Raw genomic sequence first — 26,469 nt, 5'->3', positions numbered from 1 at the left:
AGAATAATTACAACCACCGTCTTAATCCTGTGTACATCGCATGTAGGAGGTTGGGTTGGGGAGGGTAAAGAAAAACATTTTTTATATGCATTAAAAATTGATTATATTTTATTTACGCATTTCTCTCTGACGTTTAGACTACCAGTTGCATATTTTAAATACATTTTGCATGGCAGAATGCTTTGCGTGTCTGCAACATTGCAGAGTATTAACTACATTTAGCTTATTTAGAGATTATCCTCGTAGTCAATGTCCAGCGTCTCAATGATTACGTCCGCTCAAATATTTGAGCGGGATGCAAAAATTGAAATGATTTTTCACTATTAGCTCATCGTGCCGTTTCAAGCACCATCCAGCGTTCTCCATATTTCTGTCTTGGTTGGATGCCAGCGATACACAGTTTTTAAGCGTGCTAGTGATTCCAACGTTTCTGTTGCGATCAATCTCCACGCCATTCAGCTGATATGGAATCTCATCAAATATGAACGCCACGCAATTATTTCCCAACATCACTGTTGATGTATCTTTTGGCTTACTTATCACCAATTTCCCCTCCACGTAGTGGAAACTTTCACACGGCAATGTGTATAAATCATGCTGCTGTATAGGTATTCTTATCTCATCGCTGTGTCCAAACGTCGTTTTGACTTATGGGTTGTATGTGTGAGTCTCAAGCTTGACGATGCGATCATCAAACGTCGGCTTCCCTCCAATGCTTAGAATGTCGGCCATTTTTCAAGTTAAATGTGCACAATGAATTCCAATGATTTAAAAAATACAATGTTCACAACACGGAGTCTCTTCTTTTTAGCGTAATCAGAGCTGTTGTTGTTACAGACAATTTCGTTTGAAAGAAACGTGTTACTGGAGTCGTTCAACACAAGCATCTCTTTCGTTCGCACCACATGTATTATCGTCGGCATCGTACGTGCAGTCTGATGGTAATCTCTTCTCCTCGAAAATCTAGCAACCGCCCGTCTTGATCCACAACGCGTATCGTTAGATCCGTAATGACCCGTGTGGTGATTGGAAGGTAAATGATCTGTGCGGGCGTTTTCGATATCTTATATCCTGGTGGCACTCTCGGAGAAAATTCATGTATCGTGTGTACACGTGTCCCATTATTGTACGCACCAGCGGTCACGCTACATTCTATACGAATAATGTTTATGTACATGATATTAATTGGATCGCCCGATTCGTATCACTGTCCTCGTTCTAATACCCGATTCGGCGAGAATCCCAGTAGCGATCCAGTGTTATTGAGTTCTGTAAAGTCTACAGCGAACGAGCAGTACAGCTCGCTTTTCATGGTGTTTTTGTTGGGACGCAACACTATAGGATACACGTCGTTGCCACTGCCATCGTTGGCATCGGTGCCACCGAGATTTTGAGGATACCGCTCGAGTAATCGCTGCTTCAAATACTTGGCAATGGCGTCTAGTGCGTAGGAGCCGTGGGGAATCGTAATGTATTCATGAGTGGTGTCACAGTTTGTGGTGAAGTAGAAATTATGTTGCTCGAGTTGATGTTTGGTATTGTATGATATGTTTCAAAGGTTGTTAGACCAAGCTTGTAATCATCGTCGCTCAAATCTATGGGGAAAGTAGCTTAACGTGAGGGTGCTACTCTTGCCGTTTAGAGTGAATGTTAACGGCATATTTCGAGAAACTGCTCGACTAGTACTGATTCAGAGTCGTGGAGTCCTTAAATTTTGTGCCGATCGTTTGTAGAAAGCGTAGACACAGTTGTCTACAATTGCTCTGATTGTACTGCTGTTAAGACGTTCTATTGTATTCAATTTTCACGGCATCTTTATCCAGATATTGTACCAATTCCTTAGGCGGCAGAAGATTGCCAAAGCTGTCGAAATATACAGCTCGACGACCTCTGTTCACATACGCCACCCAATGAGTCCCTGGTCCCTCGACATTGAACAAATTTGCGATACCGCTCTCGTTTCGACGTACTCCTCCGGATGGAAGCGTGTTACGCATAAAAACACCTCTAAAGAATGGAATATGCATACGGTTTGCCAAATTCTCCAATTGTGCATTCGTAGTTACGCCTGCAGGCATTTTTATTGTCTTTTCGGCGTTTTTTTTTTCGTTTCGATATTCCCTCTTCACGCTTGTATGGTATGAGATAAAGTCCACGATCTTCCGTGTAGCGATTATGACGTTGCATTTCCTGCAGCCGACGCTGCGCCACCTTATTATCGCTTACTGCCTTGGCGATGCCCGTCACTCCGCCAGCTAATGGTCTAAGAACACCTAGCAGCAAATGGTGATATACCACCGCGTTTTGCAACCGGCAGAATCCGCTTTTATGGTGCTTTCTTTGCAGTCCTTTTGCGGGGTTTTGTTTTCATCCTCATTCCAATTTTCGTCTTGGCCTTTATAGCTGCCCAAACAACTGTAGCAGCACCTCTTTCACCCAGAGTCGAGTCTCGCGCAACGATGCGTTTTCGCGCTTTGTCAGCGAGAACCATATCTGCCGTGTGCCTCTCACCGAGGTCGTTGCTACGCGAATATGCAATATCGTGTTCGCGACACGCTGCGTCCAACGGATTGATGTCTCGATCGCCTCTAGCCAATCGTTTTGCCAGATGAGTTCCTGGACCACAAAACTGGTATCCTGGGATATGTAATTCGATAGGTAGCGCGTTTATCACCCAATTTAACAAACCACGGCCTTTCTTTACTCTCGTCGGTGACATTCACCACAGTTTTTAATCAATGGTGCTAGACCGTCGATATGCGTTCGCTGCCAAGGGAGTTTACAATGTTTCAGGCACCGACGATACTGCTGAATCTCAGGATCGGCTTTTATTTGCTCGGGGACTATTTCGGCGCGAGCCTATAAATAGGGCGCATCATGCGGAAGCGATTCATGCGGCAACCTGTCGCGATATGCGTGACAAATTTTGACAATAAATCGCAAATGATGTCTTCGAAAACAAAATGCAGAAATGGTAGCATACTGCCAAACACTATACGCTGCCTTACTTGCGGTCCATCAAATTGTGGAAAGACCAACGTTCTGGTGAGCTGGTTGGAAAGTCCACACGACGTCCGCTTCGAGAACGTTTACGAAACAGCAGTATTTGGAGAATTTATTGACTCCGATAGATGAAATTGGCTACTTTACGTTTTCGAATAACAGTGACGTCATCCCACCGAGCGAATCGCTTCCGAATTCGATTTTTATCTCTGATGACGTGGCATGCGATAAGCAAGATACGATAAGGGAATACTCTGCAATCGGGCGCCACTCTAACGTTGACTGCTTCTATCTCTGTCAGACGTATGCAAAGATTCCCAAACATCTTATACGCGACAATGCGAATCTGCTGATTCTGTTTACGCAGGATGGTACCAACTTGAAACATGTGTACAACGATCACGTATACCCTGACATGTGTTACGAGGATTTCTGTGCGTTTTGTCGTAATTGTTGGCAACGAGAGTATGGTTTCGTGGTAATGGAAAAGGATATCACGATGTCCAATGTACTTTATAGAAGGAATTTAACGAGTTTACGGTACCATTAGATGGTTAATCATTGTCAACACGTCGGTGGGAAAGCAACGTCTGCGATACAACGATAATCAGTAGTCAGGAGATTAAGGATCGCGAGAGAATAGCGAAGAAAATTACAAAAACCAGCGATTCCATTCGCAAGAAACATCTGGCTTTGAAGACTACGAAGATGGAAGAAGATATCGTGTTGGAGAAATACTTTAAACCAGTTATCGAACCCTTAAAACATATTGTGGAAAAAACCGCAGCGACAGAAGCTGACACATCATCGCTGATGAACACAGACGTTGAAGGGAATGAAACATTAGCGCCTAAAACAAAAATCCAGCTGAAAGGGAACACATCGCGCAAGACAAAGAGGAAACCACATATGTCATCGGAAAAATCGCTCGTAACCTCCACACCTGTTCAATCGAAGCGGAAACGGCAGAATGTCGCAGCAAACGATTCCTCGGTTCCTTCGACACCTATTTCTCGATGTACAATCGCTCACAACCAATGATGATGTTTTCGAAACTAGTCCCGATGTGTCGTTTGCAACATCTATTAGACATCAACTCCAAACATCCGAGGAACAAGAAACGTTTCGCAACCATTTCGGTCCGCTGGGGCAAAAATACATGAGTACAGTCCTATATGCTGATAGGGATACAAAAATGAACTATGTGTACGGCGTATACTTTGGCAATAGTGGAACGATGCTTGGAAGTAAGGCTTTAGACAAGGATGATAGTATAATCATAGATGTTGTAAGATACGGAGGAACGTCCGGCTTTTACGAACTGATGTTCAAGAGAATTCCCGACGATGCTATATAAACCGATGCCGAAAAACAAAAATACAAAAGTATACTGCTGACAACGAATGCCCACAGACATGGTCATAATACCCAAAATCACATATTGGGCAATAAGGGATACAAGTATAAATATTTAATTGCGTGGCTACTACCCCGCGCATCAACCAGTAAGGCAGGGAAAGGTCTAAGGACACCGCGAGTCATGGTGGTAAACGATAACAAGATCGATTATGTGCACTGGGATGATCCCAACGAGCTGGTGGATCGATTGCGTTTGCTGGAAGCGTCGCGTCAGGCGGGTAACAACTCGCACGACAACGAAATTCTATCGATTATCGAGGAACTCCGCGAGGCAGGCCTCATTATAAATTAAACCGCACGCCGATGATGTGCACTGTATGCGTCGAGATGCCGATCAACAAATTTGGGGTATCGCTCGAGAAAAGTGGAGCAGCTACAATGGACTATTACAAATGGAGCGGCATGCTTCGAAATTATATGCGTGATAACGCTCTTTGCGTGACCGGAGCCGATTTTGATGCAAAATCGAACAAGATACGACGCGTGCTCAGCCGGCGGTTGACACAGATGCCGTTAATAAACTATATGTGGAAAAGAGCATTAAACTTTTGAGAGAGCAGCAGGAAGAATTAAAGATGAAGCTGGTCGCGTTTCAGAGAGATATGCTGACGTTGCAAAACAACGTTCAAAAGATATCGCAAGCATTGAATCCTATCCCGCAGCAACAATGCGATGGAGAATCATGCGACGGTTGAACTTGTCCAGAATTTCCTTGGGGCGGTGGAGAGCACATAATGCACGTACACGATAATTATCGCATCATTCGTGGCAAAGATATATCTGCGATCAAACATGCAGCCATTATCGAAATCCATGAGTGAAGAAAACCATGGCCACAAGAAGCTACAACTTGTGGAGGAATTGCACGCTCCAGCTCGAAGACATTTTCCTCGGAAGCGCGTCATAGTACGTGGATACGACGATATGTGGCAAGCTGACATTGTAGAAATGCGTCCATACTCGCGATTCAACCAAGGTCACCACTATATACTCACCGTCAGCGATGTGCTGAGCAAGTATGCATGCGCGTTGCCGCTCAAGACTAAAAGTGGCGCTGAGGTGACTAAAGCGTTTGCAAAGATATTTAGATATCGATATCGAAAGAATTTTACAACGCCGATGTGCAGAAACTCTTGACAAAGCATGACATGAATCATTATTCGACGTATTCGGCGATGAAAGCCTCCGTCGCAGAACGTTTCAATCGAACTTTGAAGAACAATATGTTGAAACTGTTTACGCTCAATGGAACCTATAGATGGACCGATACGCTACCGCGTCTACTTGCAGAGTATAACGCACGAAAACATAGAACCATCAGAATACGTCCTTGCGATGTTACCCCAGTGATCGCCGAGAAGTTGCTAGCCACCGTTTACAACAACATAAAGATGGCTGCTCCAGCGAGATTCAAGTTGGGCGAGTTTGTGCGCATGAGCAAATTTAAAACCATCTTCGATAAAGGCTATACATCGAATTGGACAACGGAGGTGTTCAAGATAGCCAAGGTACAAGCAACTAATCCCGTATCTGCTCCTCGATTTCTGTGGAAAATCAGTTGCCGGAGGATTCTATGAACACGAGCTGCAGCGCGTCACCAATCCTGATGTGTATCTAGTGGAAAAAGTGTTGCGTAGGAAGGGGGATAAGGTATACGTCAAGTGCCTAGGGTTTGATAAATCACACAATTCTTGCATAAATCAAAATTAATGTATTGTAAAATTAAATACATGATCCAATAACTACAATGATATATGTACGTGTGTGAACAATTTTTATTTTACATAATTTCACTATTTGTAAGGATGAGTTAGTAAATACAATTGTATGTTCTATGCATATGTGTAATTTTATTTTTGATAATAATTTGGATTTACAGCGGTATTTTACAATGTCCCCAGGGCAGAGTGTCGGTCGAATCGGGTACGATGTACCGCTTGTCATATAGACTTAGAGCGATTTTGGATTCTGAAATGATTTACACTTTGTGCAATTTCGAATGTATGCATGATTGTCTGCGAACCATTTCGATCTCCTTTTGCAAACATTGCGCGTAGTCGTCGAACGTTATCGTTCTGGCTATGACGTTGGTCTTGACGCCTTTCGCATTTTTCGTTTTTTTTTTTTTGCCGTCTACGCGAAGTGCATACATTTTCGCTCTAAGACCTACGAATTCGGTCATTATCGCACCGTTATTTTCGTCCTTCATCTGCCCCGGAACCTTCTTATTTAAGCGCGGCATATTATATGTATTGTCGATAGGATAATCGCTTGTGTCAAATCTACCGATATTGTATTTCATGGTCTCGTAGATATCTTCGCATTGAATGTGATAAATGAGACTGTCCGTGTCCGTATATAGAATTTTAGAATTTTGAGCGTGCAGGGGAGACATGTACTCGTGGTGAAATTCATACAAAATTTTTTTTTATGTATCCAGAATGCACATACCCGCATATATCGGTTTGTTGAATTTCACCTCGAGGTTTCACAATTCAACAGCTATTAGATTTTCCGAAAAAACACTTATGCTGTGGAAATTCGGTTTCCGCGATCATTGCGTCCGCACCATATTGTCCATCCCAATATACTAGAAGTTTTACATCCACATGATTTCGTACATTTTCCGTAGTTTTACTGAATACCGCGTTGTTCATCAATTTGTACAATTTTTTTCTAAATCGTTTGTCGCGCTTGTTCTAAACCGTGTATTGAGTTCGATTTAATCGCGGAGCCAGGGGGATTGAGCGAATTAAAGCACGCGGTGTATCTTTGTAATACGAAGACCGTGACGCATGCACTGCTGCAGATTGCGGATAACGTAACGCTGCTTATCGTATACCGTCGCGAGTAACTTGTCCTGTCTGCTACCTGGCGGTTTGGCACGCGTCGGGCAGAACGGTAGATCAGCATGAGCGTCATGCAGACGTTGCGGATATTCCAGATTTACCTCGGGAATGTATCCCGTGGGCGAATCGACAGCGATTGTAGACACGTCAAAATTTGCAATGTCTTCGACCCACTGAAAGCTAGCGTATGGGAGGGGCTGACACAAAGTACATCAAGTACGATAACTATTCTGATGCGTCGAAATATGGCATGTACTTGTTATTGACATGTGCGTATCTTCCAGAACATTGACTTAAACCCCCACGTATACCGCGTTCGATAAACATGACCATATCGACATTTGTGAGCAATTCGAATGTAATTTTGGTGTGTTTTAGCATGGCATCCCACATGAAACCTGGTAAAGTATAATAATGCGCCGAATCTAATCCATAACTCTTCATGCAACTTTCGCGAAAAATTTAAAAAATATCTGCCAATAACAAGACATCTGTTTTGAAATACAAGTTGCTGTATTCGCCTAAGGTTCTAATGTTGAAACGCTGCCAGACAGTCTCGGCGTGCGCGTAATCGCTCTCGGATACAGTCTCACCCGTTAACGAAGTGTAGAATGACTCGCGCGGCGGTAAGCACGGATCCTGCAACTTGTTCGCGCAATCAAGGTATTCATATGGAAATATACCCTTTCGCGTCAATAAATTGAAATCCTCAATGGATAATGTCTAAAATTTCGAGCGTAAAAGTTTTAATTTATCTGCGCTAAGAAATTATGCTAATATGTCGAGACTGATATTGAGAAATTTGTACGTTTTTGTGAATGAAATATATTCTTCTTTAGTTATAGGCAATACGTGAACGCTGTCTTCGAAAGCGGTAGCTATTTTCTGGATAATAAAATGTGAATCGTAGCCTGATAAATTATGGAAATCTATTGGGAAGTAAAACGCATTTTTATAGTTTAAATTGCACTCCGAATGTGCTGGGCCTCTGAAACGTCCGGGTAGATGGTAATGACCGTGTACTCGTATATCACTAGCCTCGAATGGTTCTTCGCAAATGTGGCAATGTGTTGTATTATGAAATGTCATCCACTGTTTGCTAGTTAAATCTAGCATTTGAGTATTACTGGTCAGAATGGGCTTGGCAAAATTCGCAAACTTTTTTAGTTCTTCGACGATCCATGAAACACAATCCGTGTCGCGGCGATATCGATACATCGATAGCTATGTATCGTACTAACAGTGCACATAATATGCAATGCTATGCACTTTATGGTGTTGATACGGTCGCAATTTAAAATCTGCATCACCCATCCGGTTGTCCTCCGTTTTCTCGATGATGCACTCGAGATCGGCGTACACCACGAAAGGGAGTCGCTCCTTCCGGCAGTAGTTATTGAAGCTGAACAAATTGTTGCCTTCGCTGGGCAGCAGAATGGCACAGTCGTTCATCTTCCCGCAGTTCGCTGCATGGGCCTCCAACTTCTCAGGGGTCCAAAGTAATGCATGCATCTGCAAAGCCAAAATTTTTTTATTTAATTTTTTTTAATTGCAGATATTTCAACATTTCATAAGTTTCTATACATACCTGGCAATTTCTTGGCTTTGTTCTTGCTCAGATGGGCGCTCACCAGCCGAGACAAGTCCTTGATCAGCACAAAGTGCCCTACATCACCGTGTTCTGGATTCGCCGTGTAGAGCAGGTTGATGTACCGATCCCTCTTTTAGTTGGTGAGGCGCAGCGGAAAGACTGTCGGTCCTTCCTTCTTCTCCGTCATGAAGCTGTACACGTTCACCGAGATGTCATTCTGCCGCTCAAACATCCCAATTTGCTCTAGGGACATTGAAAACTCAATGCACTGGAGATTTAATATGGAAGCATAGTCGGGGTATGAACTTGGGCGATCGGCATGTCTTTCCACAGGAGGTAGCGCGGCGACCACTGCCCACGCGAAACATGCATTGTCCGGGGATTGTACACTAATTGTAGCTTTCTTTAGGGACAATTTCCGCGGCAACTTGGTATGATACCCCGCGCGCAGCGGATTGTACTTGTTCACATTGACGATCAGGTTGAGGATTCTCGCCAATGCCCATCCGCTGTCGCGTTCCTGGAACTCTTCCAACGATGCCAGGGTGAGTTCGTCAACGTATCGCTGGTACCACTCCTGCAGATCAGATGTGCCGAAGTGTTCACAGTTTCGGGTGTTGATGCTTTTACTAACATGTTTGTCACTGGCCACAAATTCGCCATTGAACATCGTATTCACTTTGCTTCCGCATCCTGGAGGAAGTTGGTTCGATACAATTCGAATTTAGCACGGCACCAGTTAATACGCGTCTATCGAACGCAGTGTCTATTTCGCGCCACAAAAGTCTTGTGCTTGAATGCCCGGTACCTTCATGCACGAAACGTCCGCGCCACGAATATTTCAGTCCTTCGAGATGCGCGATTCGAGCGACCAATGATTGTCGAAGACCGATTGATAATCGAGGACGTTTTACTCGATTGTATTCTTCCAAAGATTCGATACTCTCGCCGCACCGTTCTTCCCACGCGAGATATTCTTCCTGTGAAATCAATCGTACAGATTGATCCAACAATTGACGTTCTGCTTGCGCGAATTTTTCCATGGCTGTAAATAGAATGTAAATGTAATGTCTTTTTCTGCACAACACGTTGCAACGATTTGAGGCTTTGTGCAGTTTAGAACATACTTTTATAGCTGATGCCGCGATTTGCTATCTTTGTCTATCTCTTTCTGCGTACCCCCTCCCCTCAAATGTATTGTGTGTAAAAAACGGCGATCCAGTCCAACGTCGTTCGATGCAATTTCTGTCAACACATCATAATTCTTTCTATGATTCACACGTGCTGCGACGTTTCTGCATGTATTATATTGAATTCGCATCAGTGAAAAAAATGATGCCATCTCGTACAGCTGCATTATCCTTGAGGATGGGGTCAAATTACATGCGATCGCGTGATATGTAGCGACTTAAAAAATCAGAACGCTTAAAAAATTTATTAGCTTTACAATAAATGCGATTGTAGAAGTATAAATTTTGCCTATCAATATCGTTTCTCAACAATGGCTGTTCAACCGATGTACGAATGTGTGATTGGTTGGCTATGGTGCCGCATTAGAGATTCATTATCCAGTTTAAGGGGGCCGTCTCCGCGGGCCTTTGAATGTGTGAGTACGCTCACACAAGCTAGGAAAAGCGTGCACGTATACGCGTGTAGTAAGCAAATCGTAAATTACAACTTTCGTCCTGGAATCGGCCCGAAGGAAGTTTTTGCGGGTACAGTTGCCTTCAGTAGACATCTGTGCAGGGTGGTCTGGTCCGTTTGAACGCTAATAAGCACTGTACGTTGAAATAATAATGAATTTATGAATCGTGTACTCAGGACAGCCCGAAAAATGACAGAATGAAGCTACAAGGTTTCTCCGTCACCGGCGTTGATGGTATATTCGTGCCTTGTACCATCAAAACCGGTGGAAGTCCAATCTAGCCGATAAATGTAGGAAAGACGTAGTTGCCGAGACGTATCGAGAGTCGAATCGCGCTGTTGCCGCATTTCCCCTATCAATATTTTTCCATCAAGGAGGCTTGAATGAATCACGGCGAAGCAGTTGGAGAACAGAGATGGGCAAAGATAATATCTGGATAAAGTCAAATAAAAGATACTACAGTATTGTCTCATGGAACGAGAGCGAGCAAGAGGCACTGAAAACGAGCGAGGGTGGTGCGAGATAGACGACGAGATGTTGTTTGTCTCGCTCCGTCTTTCGGACGCCTGACACTCCGTCCTCTCCGTGCGCGATCGTCGCGCAGGCAAAGCGTTCCATCTCGCTCCCCCTATCAGCTAAAAAGAAGCGAGAAACGAACACTGAGAATTAGGGCTCTGCTCGTGATACGAGCTCAACGCCGCGCCGGTCCCGACCAGCGAGGATTTGGGCTGTTCGGCGGCGCACAGTGGGGCATTTGGGGTCGAAACACGGCACTAAGTCCTTTTACAAAAATATCGCTAAACTGCAAATTTTCTTTTACAGGTAGTTGATTGCAGGTATTGGATTGATTTATTGTAATGACTATAACTTGAGTAGAAACAAAAAATATATAAAAAAATGTTCTGTTAAACGATTTCGTCAAAAAGGCACTAACAACTAAAAAATACTTCTAGTGTTGTGCTACAATTTCGATGGTGTTTTTCAACTTTAAATAAAAACGTGGTTCAGGATATTTCATAACAGAATATGAATCAATTTAGTATAGCCTCAAGTGTCGAAATGAATTTGTTGCGAGATATCCTGCTCCACGATTTTATGTGAAAATACACCATCGAAATTGTAGTATAAGAAAATAATTATTTTTTAGTTTTTAATGCATTTTTCATAAAATCGTTTATTATAAATTTTTTAATATACTTTTTCTAGTTTGTAGTGTTTGTGGATTTACATTACTCTTTTTGCTGTATGCAGTTTAACAGTTTGCTTGAAGAATGGTTGATTTATTGTTATGGGTTATTATTTCTTGGTGACTAGGTAATTTTTTCACCCACTCGGAGTTTTTTCATAATTTTGTATTGTCAACCAAACTACGCACCTCTGCAAAGTTTCGAGGGAATTGGATGGTTGGAAGTGGTTTAAAATTGAGTTTCCAGATTTGAATCAAACAAACAAACAAACAGAGGATCGTAGCTAAATAAAATCGTTTAATGGGACATTCCCAAATATCAGTATTGTTAGTACTGAACTCTGGTTTATATTGATAAATTTTTACAACCGTGGAATAACAATTCCGAAGAAAACCATGTACAAAACTATTATTGAAACAGACAATTCTTGTTGATATAAAAGATAATTTGATGTATAGTTAGATGAAAAAAAAGCGGCATATGTTTTTAGAAGAATTACAGCATTCATAAATTTCATTACGATCGGCATGTTACACTTCGGTGATGTACCTTATTCAAATTGTATGCTTTGAATTTGCACATTGATTATACAAAGTATTGCATCGTTCTATGTATAAATAAATACTAAATTAGTATTGTTTCATTGACATGTTTCCTAACTTCACTACTCAACCTCTCTATCTTTCAATAGTGCTATCCTCCTTTACGTTCAGCAAGGCTCTGATGCTAGACGCAGGAATTGGCGGGCTCCAGCTACAGCTGATGCACGAGGAAACACCTACAGCGGTGGTTATGTGTGCGTGACTGACGCACCGCAGTTCCTCACGCATAACCACCGCTCCTGTCGATGTTCCCCCCTCCATCAGCGGTACATGCAGCCCGGCGATCGCTGCCTAGACGCAGCTCTCGTGCCGTATTCCTCCAAGCTTCTCAATAGAAGGAGCTGTGGAAACAGCGCGGCAGAGACGGAGACAACAGAACATGCGGCAACTATGCTGTCAAAATTTCGTCTACGTAGAGTACCGGTAGATGTCACCATTGTACAACTTCTTTTTACCGACCGCAGTAGTTTCATTAGGGTCCGTCTGTTTACAAGGGCGCTTCGATCGATTCGGACCATAACAAAAAGGAGACGGCCCCCTTAATAGAATATCTCAATACGTGTGCAGCAGATATACAGTAAGGAGCATAACTGAACCAATAACCACTAGTTTTGTATAAATCTTTATTTATTGCTAAGAATGTAGAAGAATATTAAAAAATGAACATTATAGTAAGGTTTATTATAGTTAGAAGTAACATCAGAAATTTTTTCAATAATTAATCTCTCCTCGTTTAGCACTGACAAACAAAGTGGATTGATTCGGTTTTGCACCACGTCCAATATTTGGCAATATTTAATATATTATTTATTTTTAATATTTCGTCCACAACCCTTTTGCTTGCAAAACTGCACTAATTCGCTTCCGCATACTTTCTATTAATTTTTTGCAATAATCCGGAGATATTTTTCCCTACTGTTCTTGAATTCTATCGTACAAATTTGTGATTGAAGTTGGTTGGGAGTCATATGAATCCCGAAGTCGTCTTTTTAGTAAACCCCATAGATTCTCTATGGGGTTGAGGTCGGGGCTCTGTGCAGGCCAATCCAGAACAGAAAATTTTTTTGTACCGAGCCAATTTTTCACACTTTTAGCAGTGTGCTTAGGGTCTCGGTCATGCATGAAAATTACATTTTCATCTTCAAAAGGCATATTTTCAACAGCATCTATGAGATGATCTTGTAAAATATCCTTGTACATGTACTGATTCATAATGCCATTAATTCCGTGCAGTGATCCAACGCCAAATGCTGTTAGGCAACCACAAAACATTAGGGATCCGCCTCCATGTTTTATCGTTTGCTTTACATGTCGTGGTTTGAGCCTTGCATTTTTACGAATCCAGCACCATGTCATGCCATCTGAACACATTCTATTAATTTTGGTCTCGTCTGACCAAATAACCCGTTCCCATTCAGTAGTTGTCCAGTTTTGACATTTTTTAGCAAATTCCAAACGAAGTTTTATATTTTTCTTCGATAACATCGGCTTCTTTTTTTCTTAATGCTTCTAAACTCAGCTCCTTTGAGGGTTCTTCGTGCTGTCCACTTGCTTACTTGTATATCCGTATCTTCTTTTAATAATTTTGCGGCCATGGTTGCACTTGAAGCTTCACCAGATGTGACAAACCGTATAATTCCTCGTTCATCCTGCGGTGATAATTTTTTTGGTCTTCCTCCAACATTTAATAACATACTTTTACAGTATTTTTTTCTTATTCTCTACACTGTCGACTGACTAACACTACAATTTCTCGCCGTCTGACGTGTTGACAAGCCGTCATTCAAAACAGAAATTACTTTTTTTAAACAATTTGAAGCAATTTTCTTCATATTTGCTGTAATTCACTTGCGTACTTTTCCGTTCGACTGATTGCTAGGAACTGAGTGCTGAGACGTAAACTAATATTTTGTAAGCATATCAAACTGCTAGATGTAAACATACTGCTGAAACATTCCACATAAACATTCCTTTTACGGACCGGTGCAAAACCGAGTCAATCCATTTTGTTTGTCAGTGCTAAACGAGGAGACATTAATTGTTGAAAAAATTTCTCATGTTACTTCTAACTGTAATAAAACTTACTGTAATGTTCATTTTTAATATTCTTCTACATTCTTAGCAATAAATAAAGATTTATACAAAATTAGTGGTTATTGGTTCAGTTATGCTCCTTACTGTATATGAGGAATAAGAGGAGGGGTCGATGGTAGATGGTAGGGATGGTGTTATGCACCTCTATCATCGCCGCCGCTCCACCAACATGCTCTACTTCTACACATTTATGTCCATGAACTACTATAAAAAGCGGAGTCGCGAAGTCTTGCAGATTTCATTGCATCGCATAGGTTCATGTCCGCACAATTAGTAACCGCGTCCGTTCATTAGACTCTGCCGTAGTACGTATTCAAAATGTATAACCGATATTTCAATGTCACTTCCAACATGTGCGGAAACCACATTAATCAGTGGAACGATATGAATTTTCCAAACCGACAACAGCAGCCTCTACAACAACAGCAACAACAGCCACAGCAACACCAATAGAATATAAGGTACATAGTACATAGTACTCCTCTACGTATTTTTCTATTTATACGAAACCAATTGAGTCATTAACTCTGGGTATGTGGCTCTTACAGCAGTGCAGTACCGAAAAAACCTACCATACGAATCATGGGGTGTGATTATCCATTTACCGCTACAGACTACAAACGTCTCATAATCGGGATTTGCATTAGACAGGATTCGTGCCGCATGGAGATCGCAATAGCCGATAATAAATATCATGAGGATTGCTTCTCCATGTCAATGTGGAAGCTTCTACTGTAGCAAGAATCGCAGATACTTCGACGTTTCCGCTTCGATGCCCCATTAGCGTACCAAGATCCTATCGCCATCGATCATTTGCGTATCGATTTCACGCGAATACACAGCGAACAAATTGCTAAAATCTCGGATAATAGTTCAGTCATATACATGTATGAAGCTACGATGATTCAAATGTGTAAATATGCTCGTTGTATCGACTACATGTTCTCCTGTTTATCAGAAATTTTGTACTCCGTAACCAGTAAGTACGCCTCCTTTGTTGACATTATACGTACCGCTACTACAACGAACGCAGATTACGAGAAAATCATTATCGACAGCGACTGCTACGAACTGAAATCTTTAATAGATTGTGAACTATTAGCATTAGGATTGGAATTGATTGTTCGTGATGCATACCAGACGCCGAAATATTATTATTATTTCCTTATTTAACTATGTAACAATATATAATTTCACAAACATATATTATTTCTCCATTTATTTGTCCATCTTCCTCCTCCTTCTCTCCTCGCCGCACAATTCTAAAATTCGACGTTTCAAAAGTATTATATTTTGTTCATGCATTCTTCGTTCCGTGAAAATGGCACCATCTCACGCAGCTGTCTCGGAGGCCTCAAATTATGCGTGATCGTACGATACGCTACGATGTTTGAAATATGGTTAGCTGCAGAATGTATGTTGGCTACATATTGGTTTGCTAGATTGGTGATTCAAAAAATATTATTTCTCTGCGTTGAGGAAAAAAATGTCTGTTTGCCGCATATTGGTTTGCTAGATTTATGTGGGGGAGGGGGGGGGGGATTTCTGCTGATGCCGCATATTGGTTTAAAAACATTTTTTGGGGTCGTCCCCTCCCTCGGTTAGGTCTGAAAAATTTTCGACGGCGGACCAGGTCTGGAGAGGTCTCCGCGGCGTCTCGGTTAGGACTGATCCCCTCCACGATTACGGCGTCCCCCACTCCGCAGCTGGTATGCGCGCAGCGAATCCCCCACTCCTCGCTCCCCCCGCACCGCCCCCCGGCGTCCTCACTTTCCCCGCACTCCCGTCAGATGACCTGGTCTAGAACCCGTTTTGCCTTACTACTAATAAGTCTCTACGAAGGACTGAGTCTTTCCGAGTAGCACACACGATCACTCGGAACTCCAGCTCTAGACTATTTTATAATAGTTTGGCAGGCATACTTAAGAAATTCCCAGTCTAGAAACAAGCTGTTACTCGACAATTTCTCTGATAGCTCCTGATTAGTTACTGCGTGAAGTTCGTCTAGATGCGTTACGCAAAATTTTGCAATCCCGAGAATTAGATGAAAGTGGTGAACAAGTACTACCTCGTGCACTTCCAGAAATCAACTTCTTCGCAGACGACTATTTTAAAATAATCGATTGGTCTTCTGTTCGAATCAAGTCACCTCCAATTCTCAACACAATAACTATTTAATCAGGAGCTATCAGAGAAATTGTCGAGCAACAGCTTGTTTCTAGCCTGGAAATTTCTTAAGTATCCCCGCCACATTCTTGCAGTCAAACACATGGTGAAACTCGTGACTGAAGCATTCTGTCAAGTGTGCGGCAGCGATGCAAGGGATGGTTTCATTCGGTGTACATTGTTGTCCCGTCAATCGATGCCAAATTTTGAAACGAAGAATCAGTTCTCGCTGTAAAGTTTGCACATCAATAACAGGTATAACAAGCGCAGTTTCTCGTTCTGGCAAATAGAAATATGAAAATACATTACAAAAAAAACAATAAAATTATTTAAAGAAACAAAAAAAATTAAAATACAAAAAACAACCCAAAAACAAGGAGTCCGACGTACAGCTACCTCCGCGTGGTGGGTTTTGGGCCACTTATTCCGTTAGGAAAGTGGACGAAGAGTGCCGATAGGCCATTTCTGTGGTTCCGAAATGAACCACGGGTGTTTCTTTGCTTCATTTATGCAACAAATATAGTCCTGGGTAAAGAAAAAGATAGAAACCACCAACGGAAGAATGTTGAACTTTCTTAAGTTTTGTACTAAAATTTTTAAAGTTACGGCCTCTGGTGCACACAGAAGAAATTATCCGATCGAGCTGAATTTTTTTACACGTTTTATTGGGCCACGTAGGCAACTTTTCCGCATTATTAGAATTTGATCATAGAAAAAAAGTTTTTTCACTCCACCCTATTCCATACGGCACGGTAACATTCTTATAGTCTAATAGGAACCGTGATAATGTAGTTCGTAAAATGATAGATATAATTAGCGTTTTAAAAGGGGCAGAAGGGCTGTGGCAAGGGTTTGGGATTTGTTAGACGTGAGACAACTGAAGGTCGCAGGTCTCGAGAGGGGGGCGGCATCCCCGCGAGAGTTAGTACAGTGGCGGGTTCGTTGGAAAAGACTAAGGATTGAAATCCGCGGGTTTTTAAACTTAACAATGCTCTTATTTATAATTACAACAAGTTAACATTACAAGCTAGGTTACAATTAATTTTAATATGTTTTGTATGTTCTTATATGGTATTGTATGTATTTTATTACGTTATGTTAATCTTTATGTAACTGTATTATATATATATATATACCGTTCCCGGAACCGTTCCTGACACTGTTGGCAGAGTTTTGTATTCTATGGTTTTTCAAGACCTTGTCTTCGCTGCTATCTACTAATAGGAGGCACGCTTGAAACCTCCGTGACAAAGATATACCCAAAGACTATAACCTTACAATGTTCGATTCAAAGAGGAGCACCATTACCTTACTGGGAACTAGCCGCAGCCGTTTCCGGAATTTGCTGTAATTCTACTGGATAGTACTTAAGCTATCTCTAGGCTCGATCACTCGTTCGGCTAGAAGAATGAGTTCGAAAATTATTCTTGAGGTACAATACATCCCGTGTGACTACGATATTTTAATAACATTTGTCGCTTTAATATATGCTTAATTATTAAAATGTCTACGAAAGTATGTGACAATGGTTACTGCGTGGTGAGGTAGGAATGTCGTAGCTTGCCGATAGATAGCGCTAGTAGTAAAGCTTACTTTGATGGTAACGCTTATGGAGGGTCTTAGGTGGCACTGGTTGCACAAGTTCCGTGCGACGATACAGAGTTATAACACTGGCAGCAAAAATACCGAGTTTTCCGATTCTTTTTTGTATCACAATATTGACATCTGCCAGTTCCACGTTCAATATTTACGTCTCTCTCCACATTTTCCACCCCACAAATTTCTTGTATTCGGAGTCGCATGAGACGAGACAGGTTCTGAACCGCAAGACGTACTTGAAGGTGAAACTCTACCATATCCAGTGGAAGATTTCGTAGGAATTCTCCACGACGAATGATAGTATTGGGGTTGTTTTCTACATAAACAACTAACGAATTCATTCCAGAAACATTTAGCGTTGAGTAAAATGTAACTATGGGCCATATTCAAGTGCTTCTGGCGCAGTTATAGTTGGAGCACATCTTATTTGCCATATCAACACCTCCTTTCGTAATATTATATAGAGTAATTACTTCAGGTTTATACTCCTCTCCACTTATTGGATCGATGGCGTCGTCCTTATGCATGCCAGGGACCAATAAAACAACTTTCCTTTTCTTTGGTACATATGAGACTAAGGTACAAGTTTCTTTGAAGCCAAAAATAGAAGTTGGACGTTTAGAGGGATCTGTAAATTCAGGCGGTAATTCCCTCTTATTTTTTTCGGATGGTGCCAACAACAGTCTTTCCTTTTTAGCAATTTCTCCACTAATTGTTAGTGGCACAGGTTTTCAAGCTGCAGCTCAATTTCCGAAAGGGTGAGATTCAGTTACTTTATTAGTGATTATTATTTTTTAAATTTAACGCAGGCTTTGGCTTATTTCCGGAGATAATTCTCCAAATTTCCGTACGTAAATTTGTCTTCTTATTCTCGATTCTTCTAATAGAGAACTGTCTATTTGTCTTTTTACTATTGCAAGATGGGAAGTAGGCCGGCTACCCAAAAGCTGAAATGTCACAGGGGCAAGGAGAATCGCCCGCTCGCTCCAACCAATCCCTTGCAACAAAGTCCGCCGCGTAACGTAGAATGCGAACGAAACAAATCACGACAGCCCGCGAATATTGACAGCCGCTAAGAACCTAAAAGTAGGATTCCTTGGAAGGGATAGGGTGGTGCGAGCGGGCGATTCCCCTTGTCCCTGTGACATTTCAGCTTTTGGATAGTCGGCCTACTTCTCATCTCGCAATAGTATGTTATACACGATTATCATTCAATTATCCTTCATTTATTAATTACTTTAAATGACAAACAAACCATGAGAAAATGTTCCATTTCATTTGTTACGTCTTTTTCATTTGCCATTTTACGCAATTTCCTTCGATGCATGTCGACTTGCTTTGTTCGTACTCGCAGCGCGGGTGCTTGGGCGGAGGGCTCGTGCTCTGATTGGTCGGGGTTTTTTGTTAATATCTCCTTAACGAAGTTTCGGACAATATTTTCGCTAAGGGATCTGTTTCGAAGTTGCAGAGAGAATGGCGCAGGCGCCATTGTACTCACGACATGCAACTATAGTCGCTCGCCACAAAACTCTGTAGGTTTACTCTGGAGTTGCAGTTTCTACCTTACGTCATTAGGAAAATATAGCTCTGTCTATAATTTGCTTACGTTCCGAACATTGTAAAAACGGCGTTGATTAGGAGCATCATGTAGCCCTGAATGCTGAAGACTGTCCGCGCGCAATGTGCACATTTTTGGCGCGGCGTCTCGTTCAGCAGGAGTGTTGCTCCGAATTGGACCATCGTAGCGAAAGTATTAACAAGATGGAGAACCCTCTTTCCTATCATTCTCACAACTATCCACGATAAGAGTTATTCCAACCTCGAATAGCGAGTACATAATGCATGCAGGATTGATTAATTTCGACGAAGTGTGCGTTTTTCCCAAAACTCATGACGTGTCCGGGGGTTTCCGCATTGCCCACATAAAGTAATAAAACATTACCGCAGTCGATATGCGGACTGCTCGGCGGACGTTAAGCTCTTTTTATTAAGTAGTTTATACTAGTATTGTACTCAAATACCCTTCGAAATAAGTTTTCTTCTTCAATATTGTCCACCCATAACGAAACTCTGTCTTTCAATATTTTATACAGCCGGACACCCATTTCGCTTTATAGCTTCCATTGTTTAATATTTGCTATCATTCAAATATTTTCTTTACCTCACACAATAGGCAAAGTCCCGTCATCTGGTCGACAGTGGGTGTCGTCCATGCGGTAGGTACTATCGAAGCACCGAACAACGGGGTCATAAACCCGCACCGTCGGCAGACGCTCGCGAATTCGGCGCGGCCAAGTTAATCCTTGACCTTGCAATTTATTACTTCTACCGACACGCATCACTCTACCAACGAGTGTCTGATATTGAATTAAAATGCATTACTATTTGGAAACATGGTTACAATTATAAACGTTTTCAGTGTATTACTGTAACCCGTGTTAACCGGGTTACTCGGGTTATAAATGCCGTATATTACTCGGTTAGGCAGATTATTCTATGATACTGAGTACCGAACCCGGTACGAGTTAAGGGGTCATTCTGGTAATCACGCCGCAAAATTCGGCAACATTCCGTTTTTTTTCTCAGTTAATACAATGAATAACAATGTCAAACTTTTTTTTTCATTTATTAAGCTACTTATAATGTATACGGAACAATTGTTTAAATACACTTTTAATTGTGTTTTTTCACTGTTATCTGGAGTTTAAAATCGCGCCTTTGAAAAGACGGCGGAGTGATTTAAGCTCACGAACTCATCTGAAACAAAAAAACCAAGCTGACTCTTAATCATTATGAGTACCGCTATCGCAGGTGCCAGAATTAGCCACGTAAGTCAAAATTTAACAAAATTGCGCGCATTCAAACTTCAAGTTTCGGAATTTTCCATACTTGAAGTTTGAATGCGCGCAATTTTGTCAAATTTTGACTTCCGTGGCTTATTCTGGCACCTGCGATAGCGGTACTCATAATGATTAAGAGTCAGCTTGGTTTTTTTGTTTCAGATGAGTTCGTGAGCTTAAATCACTCCTGCCAGGGAGGTATTTCTTTTCAAAGCTGCGATTTTGAACTGCAGATAACATTAAAAAAACACAATTAAAAGTGTATTTAAAAAAATGTTCCGTATACGTGTCAAGTAATTTAATAAATGAAAAAAAGTTTGACATTATTATTCATTGTATTCATTGAGAAAAAAGACTGAATATTGCCGAATTTTGCGTCGTGATTACCAGAATGACCCTTTAAGCCGCGTATCGACTTCGCGAGGCTTCCTCGCGAGGCATGCCTCGCGGAGTGGAGAGTCAGAAGACTACTTACCTCGACCATGATCACTTTGCGAAGCTGCCTCGCCCAGAAGCCTCACGAGATGAAAATTGATCTTGTGGCCCGCAGGATGACCAAAAGAAGATGTTCTTATGTTAGATCGAAAAATGTTTCCCTTGCAATGGGTTAGGAAACGAAATTATTCTGAAGAAGTACCAGTACGCCTCGCGGTGAGGCACAGGAAGAAAAGAAGTAGTCCGCTGACTGCGCGTGGTCCCGCCTGTGTCGTCCTTCCTTCAAATTAACGACAGATCACTTATCTCTCGAGTATAAACACGCGTTGAACTATCAAAACAAAAACACGCGTTCACGTATTCCGTGCGAGAGAAAGTGGGCCTTGGGGAGGAGATATTGCTGTGAAAAGGTGGAAACTTCGCATTTGCAAGGACCGATTGGTTAGAATATAATCTGCTCCCTACGCCTCACCATTTCTCGCCCTGAATACGTCAGCGCGTGCTTTTGTTTTGATATTCGAGCGCGTGTTTATACTCGAGAGATAAGGGATCCGTCTTTAATTTGAAAGGTGGACGGCAGGAGGGCCCACGCGCTGTCAGCGCATGACCCCTTTTCTTCTTGTGTCTGAACGCGAGACGTATTGATGGATAATATTTTTTAATTACTATATTGGTGGCATCTTTCTCACACCAGGCAAATTTAGATAAATACTAAACAGGCTGACTTGTGTACCACGCCTCGTTCCCGAAAAATAATTAAGCTGATCGGCTAAAGCGTTTCGTCAGGGTCGCGGTTTATGACCGTATTACCCCGTGTGCCGGCAAACGTCAACGGTACGTGCAGGTCCGAAGTCATCGCATGTACTATCCACCGATAGAGCAATATACCGATTAACTCAGGCCGAAGAATGCCTAAAATTCTTGAAGACAGCCCCATGTTCTTGATTGCCTTTTAGAAATGCTGACAAACAAAGTTTGTTGAAACGTTCTTGGGAAAACAGGTATGAAATTGTAGTAACAAAATAACCGGCAGTTACCGGTCGCGATCAAAACAATTATTAAATGTAAACAGTCGGCGACACTGGCCTCTCCTTGGAGCGAAGGTGTGTGTATGCGTGTGCGTTTGCGACGACAAAGGCGATGCCTCGAAACGGCAGTCGTTAGTCGGGAGATGGTTTTCGAATTCGCCAGACGTTAGGCGAGAAACCGAGAGACAATAGCCGCGGGCAATCAGAGTCTCTATTTTCCTTTATTTTCAATTCAACTTCACTTACTCCTTTTGCGTTTTCTGTGTGTCAGAATATCTACTAATAAATCCAATACAAACCCGCGTATAATCTCATTTTTTATACAATTTCCTACAAAAGTGGGGGCTCGTCCGGGATTGTATAAAACAAGTACCATCATAATCCAAACGCGGGATAGGTTGGACATTTTCCAGTGTGACCAAGAACTATTAAAGACTTTAAAGATGAGTGACGGTAAAAAAGGGGAAGGTACCAGTGCGGAGAACGTACGTGATGAATCCGATCTGGCCAAAATGACAAGGGAGGACCTTCGAGTGGAGTTGAAAAGGAGAAAGTTAAAGATAGCCGGAACCAAAGAAGAGCTACAACGTCGGTTGGAAGCGGCGCTAGCGTTGGAAGGCGAACGTGAAGAAGAAGATGACGCAGACAAAGGCGTGGAAGACGACGGAAGCGACGCTGCTAGCGGACATGCAGACGGCAGTTCTGAAAGCAATGACAATGACGACGATGACGATAGTGATGTGAGATACAGATTAAGACGCAATACTCGCAGAACGGACGGACGTGTAAGGTATGTGCCTAGTTTCAAAGATGTTGAGGAATCGATGACAACGTTTAGCGGTGACGACAAGCGAAGTATAAAACGTTGGATCAGCGATTTCGAGGAAACGGCCGAGATGTGCGAATGGACCGGCATCCAAAAAGCCATGTATGCTAGAAGACTTCTGCGAGGATCGGCGAAGCTGTTCGTCAATTATGAAAAATGTGGCAAGAGCTGGAATTGTTTAAAGAGTGCCTTAAGATCCGAATTCGGAGATAAGGTCTGTAGTCACAAAATACATCGAGAGTTGCAGCAGAGGAAAAAACAGGACGACGAGTCGTACCAGGAGTACACCTACAAGATGCTCGACATAGCTACCCAAGCAGACGTAGACACTGATTCGGTGATACGGTATATAATCGATGGGATTCGAGACGAAGAGGCCAATAAAGTCATATTGTACGGGGCCAAAAGCATCGGAGAGCTGAAGAAGAGATTCGTCATTTATGAAGAATTGAGGAATAACATGAAGGCGAAGGCGAAGCGCCCCGAAGATAGAACGAAGAAACCAGTGCGTGCCGCCAATTCGGGAGGCAGAATATGTTTTAATTGTGGTTTGCCTGATCACATTAGTGCGAATTGCCCAGTAAAGGGCAAGGGTTTAAAGTGTTTCAACTGCCATGAACACGGACACATTGCGTCAAAGTGCCCGAAGAAGGCGAATGCGGAAAAGAAAATGTGTAGCGTTACAGAGCTTCCACGAGGAAAACACTACAAACAGGTAAAGATAGCGGGGCGTGGTTTGATAGCACTTATCGATTCGGGTAGCGACTTGTGTTTGATGCGGGCGGATGAATATGTAAAGATCGGCGCTCCGCGGTTGCGAAATAACGAAATTTTGTTCCGTGGCGTGGGCTCCGATACGAATAAGACTTTAGGGGAGTTCTCTGCAGATATTACAATAGATAATAATACATACCCGATCACAATACGCGTGATCTCCTCCGACTTAATGCAGCAGGGGTTAATACTCGGTACGGACTTCATAAACACGGTCGACGTCAGTATAAAGACTGGTAAACTATCAATCTCTAAGCCCGAGAGTGATATTTCTCCTGGTCCCGAAGTAGCCGAGATTTTCAAAATAGACGATATTCGCGAGGTTAATAAAATAGATGTGTCGTATATCGCAGACGCTGCATGCAGAAGCGCTGTAGAAGATCTTGTCGTTAACTATAGGCCGATAAAAGAACAGAGCGTAGGCATAAAGATGAAGCTAATTTTGAAAGACGACGAACCAGTGTATCAGAGGGCCAGAAGGTTATCGCAATCGGAGCGAGAGGAAGTAAAGGCTCAGATCGAAGAATGGTTAGCCGAAGGAATAATTCAGCCGTCCTTATCCGAATACGCAAGTCCTATCGTTCTTGTCAGGAAGAAAAATGGTAAAATCAGAATATGCATCGACTACAGACTTCTCAATAAAAAGATCATAAAGGATCGGTATCCACTGCCTCTGGTGGAAGACCAATTAGATTTATTACAAGATGCAAAAGTCTACAGTACACTGGACTTGCGAAACGGATTTTTTCACGTAGACGTAGACGAAGATAGTAGAAAGTATACGGCTTTCATAATACCCGACGGACAATACGAATTTCTAAAAGTTCCTTTTGGCCTGTGTAATTCTCCATCAATCTTTCAAAGGTTCGTGAATTGCGTATTCAAAGATTTGATAGCCGCTAAGTGTGTACTGGCGTATATGGATGACCTCGTGATACCGTCTGTAAACTACGCGAGCGGGTTAAAAAATCTTGAGAAGGTGCTGAACACCGCGAGCAGATATGGATTAATCATTAATTGGGATAAATGCCGTTTTATGCAGACGAAAGTCGAATATCTGGGGCACATAGTCGAGAATGACAGCGTGCGCCCGTCGGAACACAAAACAGAGGCTGTCATGAGGTTTCCAAAGCCGACAAATGTTAAGAGCGTCCAAAGTTTTCTAGGGCTGACAGGTTACTTTAGGAAATTCGTAAACCGGTATTCAATAATCGCGAGGCCGTTGACAAATTTACTGAGAGCCGATGTTAAATTTGAATTCGGTGCAAAGGAGGAACAAGCGTTTGAGCATCTAAAAATGACACTGTGTAGTGGACCGGTATTGAAAATTTATAGAATAGGCGCGGATACGGAACTGCACACTGATGCATGTATGTATGGATATGGTGCAATGCTGCTGCAACGCGATGATGAAGACGGTGCGTTACACCCGGTATATTATGCGAGCGGAAAAACCAGCCCGGCCGAAGAGAAGTATACCAGCTACGAGCTCGAGGTCTTAGCAATAATAAAGGCGTTAAAAAAGTTTAGGGTTTACCTACTGGGAATATCTTTTAAAATAGTAACGGACTGTCAGGCATTTACTATGACCATGCGAAAAAAGACCTCTGCGTACGAGTGGCTAGGTGGGCTCTTCAGCTGGAGGATTTTCAGTATGTTATCGAACATCGTCCCGGTAAAAGTATGCAACATGTCGATGCGCTGAGCCGTAATGCGTTGTCATTTTGTATGGCTGTGAACGAGAGTGAGGAGACTGTGACCGCGCGACTCCGTGCGGCGCAGCAAAAGGATTGTGAATTGCGGAACGTTGTCGATCTGGTGCGGCAGGGTAAAACGAACGACTACTGCGTAAGAGGTGGTGTACTGTTTAAAGTGATTGGTGGAGATATGTTAGTTGTTGTGCCTAAATCGATGCAGTCAACGGTAGCCCGTCGTGCACATGAGGAGGGGCATTTCTCAACAAGTAAGACAGAAGCGCTCGTCAAAAGGGACTACTGGTTTCGCAATATGCGAGAAAAGATTGAGAAGGTCATTCGAAACTGCGTTAGCTGCATACTCGCAGAGAGGAAACAGGGAAAGCAGGAAGGTTTTTTAAATCCTATTGACAAAGGGGACCGGCCGCTAGACACTTATCACATCGATCACCTAGGGCCAATTCAGTCTACGAAGAAAGAATATAGGTACATCTTCGTCGTGGTGGATGCATTTACGAAATTCGTGTGGCTTTATACAACCAAGACGACAAATACCGCTGAAGTTTTAAAATGGTTGAGGAAGCAATCCACAATATTCGGAAATCCGAGGAAAATAATTTCAGATCGTGGTACAGCCTTTACGTCCCGCGAGTTTGCAGATTTCTGCAAAGAAGAGGGCATACACCATAACCTAATCACTACAGGTGTGCCTCGGGC

The 26,469-nt window shown here is 42.4% G+C and overlaps 1 protein-coding gene, 1 long non-coding RNA gene and 1 pseudogene across 3 annotated transcripts in view; 2 read left to right on the top strand and 1 right to left on the bottom strand.

Annotated features, from left to right (window-relative positions):
* LOC143367054 (dnaJ homolog subfamily C member 5) overlaps positions 1 to 26,469 on the top strand; it is a 357,446-nt gene that overhangs the window by 194,067 nt on the left and 136,910 nt on the right. The window lies entirely within an intron of this gene.
* Positions 6,085 to 8,783, bottom strand: LOC143367150 (uncharacterized; annotated as a pseudogene).
* Positions 13,876 to 15,594, top strand: LOC143366800 (uncharacterized). Its single transcript, XR_013084820.1, has 2 exons — positions 13,876 to 14,851; positions 14,939 to 15,594. It is a non-coding gene; the product is annotated as an uncharacterized LOC143366800 (long non-coding RNA).

The sequence above is a fragment of the Andrena cerasifolii genome, chromosome 3 (genome assembly GCF_050908995.1).
Source record: "Andrena cerasifolii isolate SP2316 chromosome 3, iyAndCera1_principal, whole genome shotgun sequence".
NCBI lineage: Eukaryota > Metazoa > Arthropoda > Insecta > Hymenoptera > Andrenidae > Andrena > Andrena cerasifolii.
Note: the sequence above shows the minus strand (reverse complement) of the source record. Positions and strands in the feature narration are given on the sequence as shown.